The sequence below is a fragment of the Pteropus medius genome, unplaced genomic scaffold (assembly GCF_902729225.1).
Source record: "Pteropus medius unplaced genomic scaffold, Ma_sr-lr_union100, whole genome shotgun sequence".
NCBI classification, from domain to species: domain Eukaryota; kingdom Metazoa; phylum Chordata; class Mammalia; order Chiroptera; family Pteropodidae; genus Pteropus; species Pteropus medius.
Genome location: NW_024343104.1, coordinates 216,190 through 236,418, shown reverse-complemented (window position 1 = coordinate 236,418; position 20,229 = coordinate 216,190). Strand labels below are relative to the sequence as shown.

Genomic DNA, 20,229 nt, shown 5'->3' with positions numbered 1-20,229 from the left:
CACTGGTTCACAGATATTTTCACAACCTTATATTCTGTTTCTGAGACCAGTAATCATTTGATTGATAATAAAATCTCGGAACTATGCAATCGGAAACCCCCATTTTTTAAGTATTATTTTAAGTATTTTTCAATTAGACTTGACATACAACATTATATTAGTTTCAGATGTACTACATAGTGATCAGACATTTATATGTTGATGAAGTTATCACCCCGATAATTCTAGTACCCCTCTGACATATACATAATTATTACAAAATTATTGACTATATCCCCTTTGCTATAATTTACATCCCATGGCTATTTTGTAACTACCAATTTGTACTTCTTGATCCCTTCCCTCCATTCAGCCATACCCCCAACATCTCTTCTCATCTGGCAACCATCAAAATGTTTTCTGTTGTGTTTGTTAATTATTTGTTGTTAGATTTCACATATAAATGAAAGCACATGGTATTTGTCTATGTCTAAGCTATTTTACTCAGCATAATACCCTCTAGGTCCTTCCATGGCAGAAAACTCCCATTTCAATAGAGGCAAACTATGCCTTATTAAAGGTGAGGGAAAGAACCACATAGCAGGAATGTGAATAGGATAAATCTTCAGAAGTTTCATTTTCTCAGCTTCCGTTGGGTTCTTGATTCTGTTTGTTTCCCATTTTCTAAGGCACTGTGCACATAAAACTATGCACGGAAGAGCTAAAACTTGTTAAATGAGATACATTACAGAAAGAGCAACATTTCCATGAATGGAAGACTGAAGCCATACTTTGGATAATGTAAGTGTAAAATTAATTTTAGCCATTAAAAATGTGGAGGAAAATTATCAGATTTTTTTTCCCAAAATCATAATCGTTCATATTGTTTATGAATGCCATAATTGACCCTCTGAGGTTTATTTTTATATAATCAAGGTCAGGTTTTCACTAAAAAGACAGCCCTAGTCTTCTAATGTTTTGCTAAAGATATAGGATAGCTGTTAGATTCATTTTATTTATTTTTACCTCATCACAAATGGAAAGTGAACACTCTTTTCTCTCAGTGACATACTCTATTTTGGTCAGCCTTAAATTGTGGAATTTTTTTCTTTGAATATACTAAAGAAATAAAAAAAATGAGACAAAAATAAATTTCAACATTATGTTTATATAACAGAAAGTAATGTGGGGGAATGAACCACATAGAAGGAATATATGTAGAATGAACCTTCAGAAGTTTCATTTTCTCACCTTCAGTGGGGTTCTCGATCCTGTTTTGCTTGGCAATGTGTTTCTCAGTTTTCATATTGATTGAATTATTTTCCTTTAATCTCAAGAAATAACTACATCTTGCTGCTTTTGCTTGCACTATTACCTCTAATATGTCCTTCCTTCACTGTTTCACAAATAAACTCCTATTTTATAAGGCTGAGTGTAAAAGTCATCTCATTTTGAAAACTTTTCTTAAAAATCCATTATTCCTGTATCATGAGAAACAAATACATCTGGCTCATGATTTCTCAAAGGCAAGAATATAATATTATCCAATTTTGTATTGTTCAGTTTCCATCTCAGGAACATAGGTACTATGTGGATGATCTCAGAAGAGATACAATTTGAGATGGATCTTGAAGGAGAGAATAGTATAGATAACAGTATGGACATGGAGAAGATCTATTTCAGGAGAAAATAGTGAATACTCTTTTTCCTGTACAATAGACAATTTACCTAGTAAATTATGTTTGATGTAGAGGGGAAGCAGAATTCGGCACACAAAATATGCCTTTTGCGGTATCGATTATTTTAAGCTGGTTATTTTTAAGAAAATAAAGATTCAGGAAAAACTTCTGAACTTCACCATAACTGTCTGAAAGAAGGGTCCTATTATTATAGACACTTATTATTTAATATGAACTAGGTATGATAGGGAGAAACCAGCAAGGCCCATTTGATCAAAGTCCTTTCTGTGTCCCATTGTTAAAGACGGCTCGACAAACATTTGTTATCAAACATCTGATTTTCCATCTCCATGTAAATTGCTGTCCTGCCCTTTGGAGTTCCAAACCACAACAACACCTCCAATGTCTTCATAGCTCAAGATGTCATATAAGCCTTAACTGCCTAATCTGTCATCTGCTCTCATATTCTTTTGGAAACCTTGTATTTACATGCATAATTTTCTTTTTTTGTGTTATCTTTACCAGGTTTTCGCATCAGTGTAATATTGGCCTCATAAAATGAATTGGGAAGTATTACCTCCTCTTCGATTTTTTGAAAGAGTTTGAGGAGAATTAGTATTAAATCTTCTTTGAATGTTTGTTAGAATTCACTGGCAAAGCCATCTGATCCTGGACTTTTACTTTTTGTGGGTTTTTGGTGATTGTTTTGATCTCCATACTGCCGATCGGTCTATTTAGGTTTTCCAGTTCTTCTTGATTTAGTCTAGGAAGATTGTCTTTTTCTAAGTATTGGTCTATTTCTTCTAGGTTATTAAAGTTGGTGTTACATACTTTTTTATAGTATTCTTGTATGATCCTTTGTATTTGTGCAGTGTCTGTCATAATTTCCCCTCTTTCATCCTGATTTTGTTTGTGTCCTTTCTCTTTTTTCTTTAATGAGTTTAGCCAGAGCTTTGCCAATTTTATCAACCTTCTCAAAGAAACAGGTCTTTGTTGCATTGATTTTTTTCTATTTTTTTTTTTTTGTTTTCAATTTCATTTACTTCTGCTATAATTTTGATGATTCTTTCTGCTGACTTTAGGCTTCATTTGTTCTTTCTTTTCTAGTTATTTAAGATGAAGTATTAGGTTGTTTATTTGGACTTGTTTTTGTTTTTGGAGGTAGGCCTGTAATGATATGAGTTTTCCTCTTACGACCTCTTTTGCCATATCCCAAAAGATTTGATAATATTGTACTATCATTATCATTCATTTCTATGTATCTCTTGATCTCTCATTTTATTTCTTCTCTGTCCCAGTTATTCTTCAGTAGTATGTTGTTTAATCTCCATGTATTTGTGGTTCTTTCTCTTTCTTTTTACAGTTGATCTCTAGTTTCAAAGCATTATGATCAGAGAATATGGTTGGTATGATTTCAACCCTCTTATATTTGATGAGGCTATCTCTGTGTCCCAGTATGTGGTCAATCCTTGAGAATGTTTTGTGTGCACTAGAGAAGAATGTATAAGCAGCTGTTTTGGGGTGGAAGGCTCTGTAAATGTCAATGATGTCCAGTTGGTCTAATGTATCATTTAAGGATGTTATTTCCTTAATGATTTTCTGATTGGTTGATCTGTCTATATCTGACAGTGGGATATTTAGGTCCCCTACTATTACAGTGTTTTGGTCTGTTTCTCTCTTTAGCTCTGTTAGTAACTGCTTTACATATTTTGGGGCTCCATGATTGGGAGCATAGGTATTACTAAGTATTATGTTTTCTTGGTGCATGATTCCCTTTATCATTATGAAGTGTCCCTTTTTGATTTTGAAGTCTATTTCATCCAATATTAGTACTATTTACACTTTTCTATGAACACCATTTGCTTGAAACATAATTTCCTCTGTTTCACTTTGTGTCTATATTTGTGTATGGAACTGAGGTGCCTCTATTGGCGGGAGCATATTTTTTTTTTGATGCAATCTGCAACTCTGTGCATTTTTATTGGTGAATTCAGTCCATTTACATTTAGGGTGATTATTGAAATATGAGGTCTTCTTATAGTCATTTTATTTTTTGATTTCTGGTAGCTCAGTGTTTCCATTGCTTCCTTGTCCTTGTGTTTCTGTTGTCTTTATTTTGGTTGCCTTTTGTGGATTTTCACTCTGGTCCTTATTGTTTTATGTTATAAACTTCGGTTCTAAATCTTTGCTGTGTGGTTATCATTACGCATATGAAAAGGAAAATTGCATATATATAGTTGGCTCTTTCTTCTGTGTGTTCCTTATCTCCATTCTCTTTTGCAAATTTGGATCTTCAAATACTCCCCTTTTCAGTCATTGTTGTCTCATTTTGTCCATATGTATGCTGAAAGTTCATTACTATCTTGCTATGCAATTCTCCTCTTATTGTAATCTTCTAATGCACTGTTCGTAATAAGGGTTGCACTCCTCTGCTTTTATCAGCCTGCTAGTCATCTTACTCCTAATTAGCATGTTTTTGTTATTTTGGTTTAGATGAGCTGATCTTTTTCTGTATTTTCTGTAGCACAGGCCTCATAGTGGAGAATTCCCTCATTTTTTGTATGTCTGGAAAAATCTTTATTTCTCCTTCATATCTAAAAGAGAGCTTAGCTAGATACATTATTCTTGGCTGGTTGTTCCTTTTATTGAATAGTTTGAATATTTGATTCCATTCCTTTCTGGCTTGTACCTTTTGGGCTGAGAAGTTTTAGGATAATCTAATGGGTTTTCTTTTATAGATTACCGTCTTCTTTTTCTGGCTGCCCTGAGAATTCTGTATTTGTCGTTGATTTTTGACAATTTTAATACGATGTGTCTTGGTGAAGGCCTTTTTTGGTAGAGATATTTGAGTGTTCTATTAACTCCTTGAATTCCAAGGTCCAGTTGAAATTCTCATCAACCATTTGACTGAAAATGCTTTCTAATCCCTGCTCCTTTTCTTCTCCTTCGGGAATTCCCATTATTCTTATGTTTCCTCTCTTGATGGTATCAGCTAATTCTTATATTTCTCTTTCATTATTATTTTTATTTTTTTTGGTTTCTCTCGTTTTTCTTCTGATTTATTTCTAGATTTTTGTCTTTGATCTCACTGATCCTTTCCTCCATTTGGTCGACTCTATTTCCCAAGTGTGCTATTTCATTTTTCAATTCTTGCAGTGTTTTCTTTATCTTCAGAAGGTATATTTGGTTCTTTTTGAGGGTTTCAATCTCCTTTTTAAAGAAGTCATTCTGCTCATTTAGTTGTTTTTTTCAGTCCTGAAATTGTTGATATGATTTATTTCAGATCTCAGTGAGTTGTTTCAGAAGTATCTTCCTGAAATCTGTCATTTAAGTCGCATATTTCTATGTCTGTAGCTTGTTTTCTGGAGATTTTTCGCTCTTTCTGAGATGCCTTGTCACTTGATTGTTCATGGTGCGTAATGGACTATTTCTCTGTCTAGGCTTTAATGGAAGTGTGTTCTGCTTTTTATTTTTCCAGAAAGAAGATTTATAATATAACGGTGCCTGGCCTGTTGCAAAGCAGGTGTTTTTCTTTTGATTTCCAGTAGGTGGCGCCTAAGCCTCTTGAATCTTTGCTTCATATAAAATGTTAATAATGTCTTTTTTTCTTATAGATGTTAAATCATGCTTGCTACTGCCAGTGTCATTTCCTGTCAGTGTTAGTGACAGTTTCCGTAGCGATTTCTCAGATTTCCCTTGGGCTCTGTGGTGTTCCATCATGGAGCAGATGGGAGGAGGGGCCCTCTGGGTTGGAGGTTGGAGGCTGCGGCTCAGCTTCAGTTTTACAACTGCGGCTGTTAAAAATCAACTGTTGTTTCTCTGCCATCCCCACTTTCCTACCGTCCTTGTTTCCTTGTCTTCTGCCCTGATGATTGGGCACTATATCCAGCTGCAGGGAACTCACAGCACCCTCAGGCAGAGAAGTTCAGAGAACTCACCACTTTGTCTCCCCTCCTCCTCCTTCTACAGGGAGCTCCAGCTCTGAGAGGTAGCTTCTTTGTTCCTCCCAGTCTACTGCCTGACAACCAAGGTTCTAACCTGTGGTAGCTCTTATGCGCAGATCTCATGCTCAGACGTGATAGTGTGCAGTTTGGGTGTCTTTTGTTGAGTTTTAGGTATTCAGCTTATTGTCGTTTCAAGGGGAGAGATCTGGGAATGTCTCTAAAGCTGCCATGTTTAATCCAACCCCCCACACCTACATTCTATTTTCCAAAATGCCATAAGCTGTCATTTTTGGGCCAGGGACCAGTCCAGCTACTGGTGTTTAGGCCAGAGATGGGAGGTCTTTGTACAACCCTGGGAATTATGGGGCTGTGTTCCTGGTGGATCTCAGGCCTGCGCAACTAGGAGCTCCTAAATTTGCCCGTTTATTTTGTGACTGACCCTTTCGAGCAGTCAACCTCCCTGTCAAGGGAAGGGAACTATGTCAGAATGCAAGGGACAGGGCCCTAATGATTTTGCTCCCATGTGGACTTGAAATGGAAAGCAAGACACTGACAAACCAACCAACCAACCAATAAACAAACTAAAGCCAATTCAGGGCCTCAGATATGAGAGCAGTGTGGATTAGAGACTAGGGGCAGTAGAGGGAGAATGACATGCGTGTAAAGGGGCTCAGCATATGTGAGAAAGGGACACACGAGGCAGCAGGTGCCAAGCAGCCCATGCAAGTGATGGGTGTTGGAGTAGAACGCAGCACCATGACATGTTGGTAAGGGCGTTAAACCACGTAGTCCCACTAGGTTTCATTGAGTCCAATGGACAGACCTTGGCTGGTTTGTAGGCACCTATTCCTAGTCTGGCATTCTCCTGATGACGTTTTTCTTGACACGCTGGGAAATTGTTTGGATTAGCTGGGATGATTTTCCATCCTGTAACAGGGCTGCCTAGCAGAGACTATTGAGGTCACTTGAGTGCCGTTTGAAATGGAGCGGCAGTCCTGGTGCCTCAGTGCTTTCTGAGACCACGTCCATCACGTTCCTCCTGTGTTTCAAAAAAGACAAGGACTCCAAAAGGGTGTGTTCGACACTTTCTGAGAAGTTGGCTCCACCAGGGCCATAAGAGGGACAGGGTATTCCATTCTAGAATAGAAGAGCAAGAAATAGGGAAATGAAAAGAAGGCTGGGATGCTGCAGACATTCAGGATGATTTCTCAATATGTTTAGAAAAGTTCAGACTTGGAGAACAATGAACAACCTTGTGAAAAACAAAGGCTACTTGGGAGCCATTTGTCCTGTTGGCCTTGGGCAAAATAAGTTCTCTTGGAGACCCCAGCGGATGCCAAATTGTTCATATTACTGTCCTGTCGAGGTGATACCCTCATTCTGAAACTCTGTCGTGACTGCTCCCCAGAAACGATCCGAATTCATTAAGGGCCAGTACAGGATGTGATGCCTTCCCGGAGGCAAACAATGCTCAATGGATCATTGGGTCAATTCTTTTCAGACAATAAATGAGAATAGGGGTGGGGGAGGGAGAAAGGTGCCTGAGAATCAATTGTTGGCTGATAGGTGTGGCAAAAACTCTGGAAGCACAGCTGAGTTTTCTGGAATTCACACATGATATATCCACCCACTGGAAATGTGGGTCATCTCATACACCCTTTTATAAGGTGACTACTTTCCATGTGTAAAGTAGAAAGGGAAAGCAAAGTCCAGGTTCACCTGGGAGCTAAGTAGAGGTCCCCTACTCGCTATGAAGGTGAACATCTGAGAGACGCCACAGCCAGTCCGCTCCTCAGCAGTCTGGACCTTCGGCCGAGCTGTGGCCTGAGGAGGACTGGGCCTCCCTTGATCCCTTGTGGCGAGGGTGTCACTGAATCTTCATGAGGAGTCTACTCCAGTGATCCGTGTTGGTGGTTTACACTGACCCACGAATGCTAAGAAGCACCTGAACTATCCCCGTGTGCGGCCAGAGTCGAGCGAAGAGAGTGATGTCCACTTCAAAGTTTCCCCGAACTTATCCCCGCAACCCTCTGTGTGGTGTGATTGTTGTCTGTTGTGGGAAGAGAGAGGGGCACACAGGAAAAGCCTACTCCCCTAGCCACAATGGTCAGGAACATAATACAGGAGATTATGTGGTACTATTACTCCAGGGAAATTGAAAACTTTGTGTGAATTAGAATGCCCCAATTTTAGGGTGGGATGGCTGGCAGAAGGGAGCCTGGAAGGATCTCTTGTGCAAAAGGTGTGGCAGGTAGTCACTAGAGATCCAGGCCATCCTGACCATTTCCCCTACGTAGATACTTGGCTCACTTTAGTATTGCACCCTCCCCTTTGGCTTAGAGGTCAAGTTTCTACCGTGTTAGTAGCACAGGCAGGGAAGTATTCTACCAAACCCAAAGAACAATTGCTGCCACCGGTGCCAGAGATTTTAGCTCCCAATGAGCAAGAAGCAGAAAGCCTGGCTCTCACACTGCATATACTGGCAAGATTGCAGTCATCATTTCCTCATTCCTTGTCCACCCCAGGGACTGTCATTGGCTCAAGCACATCATTAACTGATCAATCTAGTCCTGGCATAAGCTCGTCAGGGCCTGAGGTATCTCCCACTGCCCTGGAATCAGGTCCAGGTTCTTCTCCTCTCACTGAGAGGCTGCACTCAAAGACAGTGCCTTGTATGCACATACCTCTGAGAGAAATTAGAAACCTCATAACGAATGAGCAGGGGCACATAATAGAGTAGCAGCTGCTAGTGTACCAACATTTCACTACTACCAACCTTCTCAATTGGGAACACCACACTGCCTCATATAGAGAAAAGCCACAGACCTCAATAGACCTTGTGCAGTCCATATTTCAAACCCACCATTCCCCATGGGCAGATTGCCATCAATTGCTCCTCTCACTGTTCAACACGAAGGAAAGATGCTGAATAATCAGGCGGTGACTAAATGGCTAGAGGAGAATACCCCTGAGGAAATCCAGAATCCCCAGGAATATGTAAGGGTCCAGATACCAGGAGAGGATCCTAGGTGGGACTCAAATACAGAGGAGGGCCTGAGACAGCTCAGAAGATACAGAGAGGCTCTCCTCCAAGGCATCGGAAAGAGAAGACAGAAATCCACTAACATCAATGAAGTAGCAGAGACTTTACGCAGGAAAGATGAAAGTCTAGAAAACCAAAGAATGGTTAATGTGGCCTTTGTTGGCTAGAGTGCAGGAGGGTTAAAGAGAAAGCTCCAAAAATTAGAAGGCTTTGCAGGAATGAACATTTCCCAAGTCCTTGAAGTAGCCAACAAGGTATATGTCAATATGGAAGCTGTCTCCAAAAGGGAAGATGAGTGTCATATGCAAAGGAAAGGTGAGCTCATAGTTGATGCCCTTCAATAACAGGGTAAAGGAAAGAAAAGCTGTCTGGAGGAGCCCCCTTGTGCCGTGATCAGTGTGCCATATGCCGGGGAACCAATCATTGGAAAAATGAATGTCCCAAACGGTACAAGGTAAAGGAGTGCTTATCAGCCACCTCCAAAAGGGAAGACACACTGTTAAACGTAGTTGTGAAATCCCTCTTGGACTGAGGGCGACCAGACTCAGGGACCCCCGATGAGTCTATGGTTTGTATGATGGTAGGGAGCCAACAGATAGACTTCCTGATTGACACATGGGCTGAACACTCGGTAGTGACTTGGACAATAGTGCTGCTCTCCACCTGTAGAGTGGACATTGTCGGAGCCACTGGGAGACAAGCAAAACAAGCATTCTGCTTGCCCTGTAAATGTATTATAGGAGGTCATGAAGTTATGCATTACTTGCATAGCGACCTGCTATGCAGGTTAAGGGCTACCATATTCTTTGCTGAAAATGGCTGGCTAAACTTGCAAGTACCTAGGTCTAGGCTTCTATAACTCTAACCATCCCCAGAGAGGAGACAAATTAGAGAATTCCTGGGTGTAGTAGGATTTTGCCATTTGTGGATCTCCAACTTTGCAGGACTAGTGAAACCCCTCTCTGAAACCACAAAGCAGGGATAACCGGAGTCCCTGTTCTGGGAATCTACATGACAGAAGGCCTTTGGAAAAAAATCAAACGAGTACCCACTAATGCCCTCGGACTAGAACTCCCAGACCTGTGTTCCCATCTCCCGTTCCCCTTTATCCTTTCCATGAAGTACTAGCACCATGCCACAGGGTGCACAATCACTTCAGGGTGAGTAACATGCTTTTAGATTCAGAAACAGCTAGGTTTGTGTCTCCTGGTATCTTAGGGATTAAGGTTCAGTGATTTTGCCCAGGCAGCCCAGGTTCTACTTATGGTAAGGGAAGAATATTTTTCCTTCTTCCTCATCAGTGGCATGAGCACTTCCCAGCTTGTGCCCTTCAGGGAAGGAAAAACAGCATCCCCACGGCCCAGCTGTCAGTGAAATACAGCAACAGCAATTCCTTGCAGCGAGGACCTGAAGGAGATCCTCATCTTTCCAAACTAACGACGGGAGGGAAAGCAAGAAATTTAGCCTCTAAACAGTTTACTAAGCTACGATGCTATTCTCCAATTAGATTTTTTTTTTTTGCAAGAAACTGAAAAATCAGAAGAAGTACCCTATGTACAAACTTCTGTGCTCCTTTACCAAGACCCAGACTTATTAGATGGCCTAATGAAAAGAGCACCTTCCCAGAGATCTCTAAATAATCAGGAGTTTTCTCCTTCCCCTTTGCCCTCAGACTCTGAGGCGTCCAAGTTATCTAGGGACCTCATTTATTTCCTCACTCCCTGAGGAAACTAGATATGCACCCCCATTGAAGTTACAAATACCGATGATGGGAAAATATGAGTCTGTGCATATTCTCTGATCTATATTTGTCTGTGTTATATGAAATATGGTGGTTCGGTTAAGAATTCTGATTACGATAGAAAGGAAAATGTATGTTTTTGGTATAGAGATTTATTTTGAAGGAAATTAAAGGAAAAATGTTTGTCTTACTGTTGGTTATTGCTGAATGAGTGAAAAGAGGCAAACTGAAAGAATGAGGAAAGTAGTAGAAGTTTTGTGAAGAGAAATCCTGAGTGAAAATTTTATGTGATTATGCTAAATAAGATTGGAAATTTAAATGCCAAAAGTAAGCTAATACAACACTAGAGTTGTGTTTTAATGTTTCTTAGACTATTAGTCTGCTACTGATATTATGGAAAAGTTTCTAAGAAGAAAACAAGGATTCTGTGAATAAGGAAAGTAATTTCTGTGTTTTATGTTGTCTCAACCAGTTTTCTGAGGCTTTAGAGAATATACTAACATTAGCCCAAAGTCTGAGGGCCAGACACTCCTGTCTATACATTTCATAACTTGGTCTGTGCTCGATATCAACAGAAGCTCCAAAAGTTGGGGCCTAAACCACAAGTCCGTAGGTTACCTTGGTGCCAGAGGTCTGGGATGGGCAGAGAAGGAAGCAAAGTACAAAAAGGGCACAAATTTTAGCTGCCATAATACAGGCATCATCTCAAGGTGACCCTAGGCAATGAAAACCTTGCAGGCCTAGAGGGCCTCGATCTTGGTTGGCCATGAATGGCATTGTTGAGACTGAGGCATAATCAATGTGCAAATTACAGAAGAAAGAGCACTAAAAGGGCAAATGTCCATCCAGCCCTGAGAAGCTGGGGAGGAGTGGACCTCATAAGCTCTTGCCCCACATAGCAAGCCTCTCATGAAGGGGCTGCTCTTTCCTCTAACATTGGAGGCTCGAGCACTTGTAAGCTCCAGTCCTAGAAAAACCCAGTAAGATCATAACAGTGGAACTTCAGGTCACCCTCGCCATGGCAAGAAGGAAAAACTGAATTTTTACTAGTACTAAAGCTACTTACTCTGTCCTGACTCATCCCATGGGTCTCTCTCCAATGCTAACTGCACAGTGACAGGAATAAATAGTCAGCCCTCAAGGCCCTACCAAATTTTGTTAAGTTCCCAAATGCCGTCAACTTACAAGGAATCAACAACTAGGTACATTTATTTTGAATTAATCAAGTTTCTTATGAGTCCTCACAGGTTCCTCCAGAAAACGAACTGGAAAGTGAAAGCCATTCCTGTGAACCTGTGGAAGGTGTTAAGCTCTTGTTCTGAAAACTCAGGTCCCAGAGAATCAGGGAACTTGAATTAACAAACTGCCATGAAAAAGTAACTTCATTGTCAATTACCTCTACTATTACTTTGACTTGTCTTTTCTTTTTGCTAAGTATATATCTTCTAGGTTACAAGGCTTCCTACCACTTCTGAATGCTGGAATGACCTTACGTTGTGTGGCTCCGGGGCCCTTAGAATAGGCTTTCAGGGATTTTTATTCCCAGTAGGCAGGGACTACAGCCCTATCTCAGCTTTGAACAAGTTACAAAAGACAGATCTTCCTCCCTCAACATCCTCTTAAGATTAAGGGAATAAAATCTCTGAAGGGAAATAACGTAGAGAAGAGGCAGGGAAATTGAGACTACAATGTGATAATCATCCCAGGGCCAGGCAGTTGAGGACCTTGTCAAAAAGATGACAAAACTGGCTCATGTGCCCATACGAGTATGGCACAGATGGAACCCCAATAGCCTTTTAGGGGATGGTTTTTGGCTTTTGGTAGGTTTCTCACCTTAATAGGAGCAGTTATACTACTATAACAGTGTTGAGAGTGCCAAGGTTGTGGGTTCTACAAGACAAATTAAACTGTAAATAGAGAGGACTAGTAGTCTGGAAATTTCTTCCCCCTTGCAGCCCCTTCACCCGAAGCTCCCCCTACTCATCCTGAGTAAAGAGGCAAATATGAAACCTCAGACAAAGGAATCATGTGTCCCTTGCATAGACACTGCAAAAGTATATAAGCTGTAATAAGTCCGACTAGGGGGAGTACATGTATGGAGTTGTTAACCCCAACTGCTCCGCTGGCCTAATACATTCTCTTTCCTCTAACAGAGTTGTCTGAGTGTCCCAAATCCTCCATCAGGTGTCTCTTCCTGCAACACAATGGGTAAATAATTTTCAACAAAAAAGCCAAAAACATGCAGTGGAGAAAGGAAAGCCTCTTCAATAATTGATCCTGGAAAAATTGGAAGGCCACCTGCAAAAGAATGAAACTAGATTTTGCTTATCACCACACACCAAAATTAACACAAAATGGATTAAGGACCCGAATATAACACCAGAACCAATAAAATGCATAGAAGAAAACATAGGAACTAAACTCAAGGACCTTGGGCTTAAAGAGGATTTTATGAATTTGACATCAAAGGCAATGAAAGGAAAAGCAAAAATAAGTGAATGAGACTACAACAAATACAAAGCTTCTACTCAGCAAAAGAAATTGTCAACAAGGTAAAGAGACAACCATCTGAACAGGAAAATGTATTTGAAAACAACGCCTCTGATAAGGGCCTAATATCCAAAATATACAAAGAACTCATATGACTCAATAACAGCAACAAAAAAACCAAATGACCCAATCAAAAAATGGGCAGAGGACCTGAACAGACACTTCTCCCTAGAGGACATACAAATGGCCAACAAATATATGAAAAGATACTCAACATCGCTAGCTATTAGGAAAATTCAAATCAAAATGGCATGAGATACCATCTCATACTTGTTAGAATAGCTATAATCAACAGAACAAATAACAACAAATGTTGGAGAGGATGCAGAGAAAAAGAAAGCCTCATACACTGCTGGTGAAATGGCAAATTGGTACAGCCACTGTAGAAAACAGTATGGAGGTTCTTCAAAACACTAAGAATTGATATACCATATGATCCGCTATCCGTCTGCTGGGTATTTACCCCAAAGATTTGAAAACCCATATCTGAAAAGATATTTGCACATCGATGTTCATACCATCACTATTCACAGACCCTAGGACATGGAAGCAACTGAAGTGTCCTATGATAGATGATAGGCTAAAGAAGCTGTGTTACATACATACAATGGAATATTACTCAGCCATAAGAAGAGATGAAATACTGCCATTTGTGACAACCTGGATGGACCTAGAGATAATCATGCTAAGCAAAATAAACCAGACTGAAAAAGTTAAAAATCAGGTGATATCACTTATATGTGGGATATAAACCTAAAAGCAACAAATGAACAGGACAAACAGAGACTCAAAACATGGACAATAGAATGATTAGCAGAGGGTAGGGGATGGGGGAGGAAGGAAGAGGGTAAAGGTGGTCAAATATAGAAAGATTGGAGGAGGAGAAGTGAGTAAAGGGGATCAAATATATGGTAGCTGAAAGAAACTGGACTCTGGGTGGTAATTACACATTTGAATATATAGATGTCAAATTATAATGTACATCTGAAAATTACATAACCAATGTAACCCCATTAAACTTTAAAAAAAGAATCATTTTATTTTAAAATACAGAACCGTAGCTGAGGCAAAAAATGTTTGAATAAACCATTAAATGAACTGTGTGTTTTTGACATAGAAATAAAAACAATAGTGTATTTTAAGCCCAAAGCTGTTTAGTTTACATAGAAGCAATGACTGAAAAATTTGGTAAAATATATAAATAAACACAAAAATACGAGCAAACAAGAACAACAAAAGATTGGATCTTGGATATGCAATTTACTAAGCCCTTGAAAAGGTACATTGACTGTAGTGAATCATATCACGTAGGAAGTCTTGAATTGTCATACATACCCCTACAAACACACACATACATACATGTACAATCAGAAGGAAATATTATGGCTTTCTTTCTTGAGACTATAAAGTAATTAAGGTTAAATGAGATCATTTGGGAGAAGCTCTGGTCAAAAAGAATAAGTGTTCTTATTCCTGACACAGAGCTACTAAAATCCCTTATAAATCAGGGAGACAGAAGAACAGTTTGTACTAACATTTAGCCTGTGACCCCAGTTCCTAATGCATAGCTCTTAAGACATTTCTAATTTCCTGAGTGATAGGAACATCTGATACTGAGCTCCTAAATCCCAGAGAATTTCCTGGGTGGTAGGAATATCTTTTGTTCTAATGAGATGACCTTTGGTGGGTTTCAGGATGTGTGCAGGTTACAGAAAGAACAAGTCATGATTTAGAAGCTTTTAACCTTCATTGCTATACCCCACAATTCCGGAGAGGGAAAACAGCTGAAAATGGAATTAATAATCAATCATGCCTATGTGATGAAGCCTCCATAAAAATCTCTAAAATATGAAGTTGGAGAGCTTCCAGGTTGGTGAATACATCCACCTACCAAGAGGATGGTGCACCTGAACTCTACAGAAACAGAAGCTCTTGAACTAGGATGCTTCCCAGTCTTACCCATGTATCTCTTCATCTGATTGTTCATCTGTATCCTTTATCACATCCTTTAGTGCGTAATAAACTATTAAATGCAAGAAGTGTTTCCCTGAATTCTGTGGGCTGTTCTAGAAAGTGACTGAATTCACGAAGGGACATTGTTGGAACTTCTGATTTATAGGCAAGTCAGACAGACAAAAGTTGTGGGTGTCCTGAGGACCTATTATTTTTGATTGGCATCTGAGGTAGGAGGCAGACTTGTGGAACTGAGCCTTAACTTGAGGGGTCCACACTAACTTCAGTTAGCATTAGAATTAAATTGAACTGTAGGCCACCCAGCTGGTGTTGCTGAGAATTGCTTGATGAGTGGCAAACCCATGTACTTGGTGTCAGAAGTGTAAGTGTGGTAGTAGTATGAGAATAAAGGAGAAACATACAAGTGAAGCGTGTTTTTTTCCTATATAGTATATATTAGTATACTAGCAAACTTTTTTGATCATTATGCTAAATCCTTTGGAAAGAGTAAAAAAAAGATTTAATCTATAGGATATGACTTAGTAGATGAACTGATTCATCCTCATTTGGTATAAGTGTAGCTTTGAACATTTTTATGAAATTTGTGGACCATATCTCCATAAAAAAGACTAGTAGGCAATGGATAAAGAGTTTTCATTTGAGAGCAGTCATAGGCTCCAAGGATCTCATTAAGAACTGCTACTTTCAAATGCCACTGGTAAAACAAACTAGATTTTCAGAAACACGGGAAGAGAAAAGTAAATTACAAAATGTCCACATGGTGGAATGTTAAATAGTCATTAAAATGATGTTTTTGAAGAATATCTAATGATATAAAATATTTTTTATATAACATGAACTAAAACGAAAAAAACAAAATTTCATTTCATTTTTTTTTCCACCTACAGCACCTGGTGTTCCTAGGTGTTCTCCTATCCAAGTACTATCGAGGCCCGACCCTGCTTAGCTTCTGAGATCTGACGAGATCGGGCACGTTCAGGGTGACATGGCCATAGACAAAATCCAAGATTTTAAAATCAAAAATCCATGATCAAAATCATGTATTTGTGCATGTGTCTATGGGTGTGTGCCTGTGTGTGTGTAGCCCTGGGGGAACTTCAAAATATGCAAATTTTAAAAGCATTCAAAAGTACAGGATTATGAATTATTTTCTTTATAGACTTTCCTTAATTTTATGCAATGATAGTAGTTTTAATTAAGAAAAATTTAATGTTAAATAAGTTGAAAGTCTAGAAGGAGAAGAGAAAACAAAAGTTATAAAGCATAATATACAAAATTGAAACATCTTTGGTTCCTTTCTATGCCTTTTCCAAAACATCATCTCTTGTACTAAAGAGCTTGGGGAGACACCATGTGAATATTTACAATTTTTATCAACAAATCCTAGCTGATGTTAGTTAAGCATACATTTTTCCCCCCTAAAATAAAAAGAATTTGCTTACTTGGTTGCCTGTAAGAAGATATTTCCTCAGGCATATATGATTTACTTGTGAAGATTTAACCAAGAAGCAATGACTACAGAGAGAATTAAACTTGCAAAACACAATCTAATTATTCTTTATCTGTATAGTTTTGCTTCACGCATTAGTCATCTGGTATGCAACATATTTAATAATTAGATTTTTGCAGAAATTTTAGAAGCAATATAAAATGAAGCAATTTAACTACAACTACTTAGCGCAATGAACGTGTTAAATTTAGTCCTTAGAAAGTATTTAATGAACTCTTGTTAAAAAGGGGCTTTTAGTTCCTGCAATTTTCATTAAATTCAAGCATTATCTTTAATCTTTCCAAAATTTCTAAAAAAAAGTTTTGAAGCAACATAAACTTACACATTTTGAAAAGTTCCAGTAAATCAGCTATTTAAATTTCCAAGCATTCATCATAGTAAAAGCAAAAATGAAATTTTCATTACGATAGAAAGTGAAATCTGCACTATAATATTTAAATAATATGCCAGTGCTTTACACCTGTCCCCACACTGCTCACCTAAATATTTTAGTCAACCACATTTCACTTTTTTGATTTGTCTGTCTCCACACTTCCCATCTAAATAATTCAGTCAACCACATTTGGGGTATAAATTGGTTTTTGAAAAGGTAAAGTAGAATTTCTTGGTTTGTCTGCCAAACATCTATTTTTCCCTTATTTTGGACACAGAATTCCATATTGTTTTTCCTCCCTTGGGTTACTATGCTTCAATATTCCTTATAATCTTAGCAATGTCAATCACAGTGCTCTGCAGTCCACCCTTGGCCAAGAGTACATGTATGTCTTAACCAAGGCTAATCAGATGCTCTCCCTCAGACAGTTGACCCTTGTGCTTTAGATGCAAGAGCCCAGGTGTCTCAATGGCATTGCTCCCTAAAATTCAGTGTTCTGAGTTTTCGATCAAGATTGCTAAAGGTTATCTGGTTTACTTTTTGTCCTTCCTTAGACTCTATTCAACTTTTCCTTTGTGCAAGCCACCAAATATTCTTTTGATAAGTTCTTTTGAGTATGCTTCCAATCAAATAACAACCCAAGTACAGTTGGGAATGATCAATTTAGTTCATATCAGAGAATAGGGGCTGTTTCTTCCTACCTACAGAAAGACTTTGCATTTTCTTTCCCAAAGTACCAAAAACACATGGATTCCTATGTACAATCATTAAGAGGAATCAATGAAACGTTTTTTTTTGTATGTGATTGCCATATTTTTAAATGTCAATCAAGCATATCATAGCTAGTAATAACAATAAAAAATAATAGTAATAATAATTATAGCTTTTTAAATCGGGTGCCATTCTCATAAGTACTTTACAGATATCATTTTGCTTGAAATTTTCAAGTACCCTAAGAGGTATAGTAATATTTATCCTGATATATAATGTCGAAGATTCTAAAGCTTAGAGAGGTTAGTAAAGATGAAAGATGTGTATGGAACCCAGGCATATCTGATAACAAAGTCAGGAAAACTTGAACAATTTATTACATTAAAATTTTAGGTACCTGCCTTTTCTCTACTATTCTATTAAGATAATTTTTAATATGAGTTGTGCCATTGATAAATCATCTGAGTTATAACATATTTAATAAACTTTTTTTTATAAAATTTATCTTTACCTCGTGTCCTTTAATCTCATGTATATTTTAGCATTTATGGAATATCATCTAATAGGAATCTTCCATTTGTTAAACTGAGATTCTGGACTGGCTAGAGTATCCAATTGACTTGTGCATTTTAATGAAACATAAGCATAGCAATCTCTATCAAGGAATCTTGATACGAAGCATATGCTGTAAATAAATAACTGAGAATAGACTTTGAAAACTGAAAGCGATGGACAGCATTAAAATAATAATTTCCCTAAAATTCTTTGTCTGCAATTATTTTCAAGATATTACATAGGGGACTAATTAGGTACAAGATATCAAGAGAAAGCAAAACAAGAACAGGATTGATTAATTGAACTTATAAAAGTACCTGGAAATAAAAAATGAATTAGCTTTGGAAGACTTGTGTTTTGAATAATGATTAAAAAGAATGACAAACTAAATTTATGTTTCCTATTTCTGAAACATAAACTTCTCAGTTCGAGCTTTTGGATTCATATAAAATGTAAATTAAACTGAAATGCAGGCCTCAAAAATATAAAAATAAAAAAATCAGGAAATAATTAAGAGTATACTTAATTGTCATTTGTGTACTATGTAGGTAAACCCAAGAAATCCTTTACCTACTGTAATTTCCCTGTTTCTTCCACAGAAAAGATGTCACTATTGGGCATTAAATGTAGTTATCGTGTGGTCAAACTGACTGTCAGTAAAGGTATTTTCTTTAGTCGTAAATTTTCTTGACATCAGTAACGTTTGATGTTTTCACCAACTTCTACCTCTCTTGAAATTCCTCCTCCCCTTTGGCTAACAGGCCATCATTACACTCTTTTAACTCCTCTTCACCCATGGCCTCTTTAGTGTATCTTTCTCTCATTCACTAAATGAAGGGTTTCTCAAAACTCAGTCTTTTGCTCTTATCTCCTGTCAGCCTCTCAGAGCAACAAGACTAGATGGTCCTGGAGGCTCTTTTGACAGAGAAACATCTAAGTAGGTCATTGGATCAGGATGGGCTCAACGGAGCTCAACTGCCTCTCCCTGCTACAAGCTGCTTAGCTTCATCAGCTCCCCTGCTTTAGGATATGTTTCCTTGAGCGGGAAGCTCCCATTGTTACATGGCAAATGCATTTTTCCTTACCTCACTTCCAAACCCCCTTTCAATATGTGTAGTAGTACTACTTTAAGTCTGTTGCTTTTAGCTCTTTTTTATGGTATGTGTAGGTATGTACAAATTAGGTTCTTCTCTCTATGGGTCATGAAAACTAGAGAGATGCTTTTCTTTCTCTGATGCCTTTCTGCCTGATTTCCTAAATTAATCCTCAATTTATGTTTATATGATGCTAGTGACCCTTTGTATAACTATCCCTTGGCTTAAGTAATCATTTTATATGATTTCTTCCAAAGTCTAGATGCCCAGTCTTTAATCTCTTTCGAATTTTCCGTTTCTTATTTCCAACGATTTTCTTGATTTAACTTATGCGACCTAGGATCAAAAGTATAAAATTATCTTTGTTTTTATCCGTTTCTCTTCATCGCCAGTCATCAAGTCCTATCAACTTTTCTTTTTTATGTCCTATATCTTCCCCATCTCACTCGTTATAATGATTAATTTTATGTGTTGACTAAACTAAGGGAAGCCCAGATATGTGGTGAAATATTATTTTTGAGTGCATCTGTGAGGGTATTTGGGATTTGAATCAGTAGACTTAATTGAGAAGGTCACTCTCACCTATGTGGGTGGGTATCATTCAAGTTGATGAGGGCCTGAACAGTAAGTACAAAAAAGTTGGAGAAACAACCAATGTTCTCTCTGCTTGAGCTTGACCATCCATTTGCCTCTGCCCTCCAAAATTGGTGTTCCGAGCCTTCACACAGAATAGGGTTTACACTATTTCCATTACTCCTGGTTCTCAGGCCATTGGACTTAGACTGAAATTATATCATCAACTTTCTTAAGCCTCCAATTTGCAGACAGACAATCATGGCTATGGCACTTCTTAAGTCTCCATAATCATGTGATCCAATCCCTCAAAATCAATTTATCTATTTCTATATCTGTTCCTATCATGCATCTATCTGTCTGTGTGTCTATTATCTATCTGTATCTCTCTATTTCTCTATCTATATCTATCTATCTATCTATCTATGTATCTATCTATCATCTATCTATATCTATATCTATCTATCTATCTATCTATCTATCTATCTATCTATCTATCTATC

The 20,229-nt window shown here is 38.2% G+C and overlaps 1 pseudogene; it reads right to left on the bottom strand.

Annotated features, from left to right (window-relative positions):
- Positions 1–15,788: 15,788 nt before the first annotated feature.
- LOC120606012 (uncharacterized) lies at positions 15,789–15,907 on the bottom strand (annotated as a pseudogene).
- Positions 15,908–20,229: the final 4,322 nt, after the last annotated feature.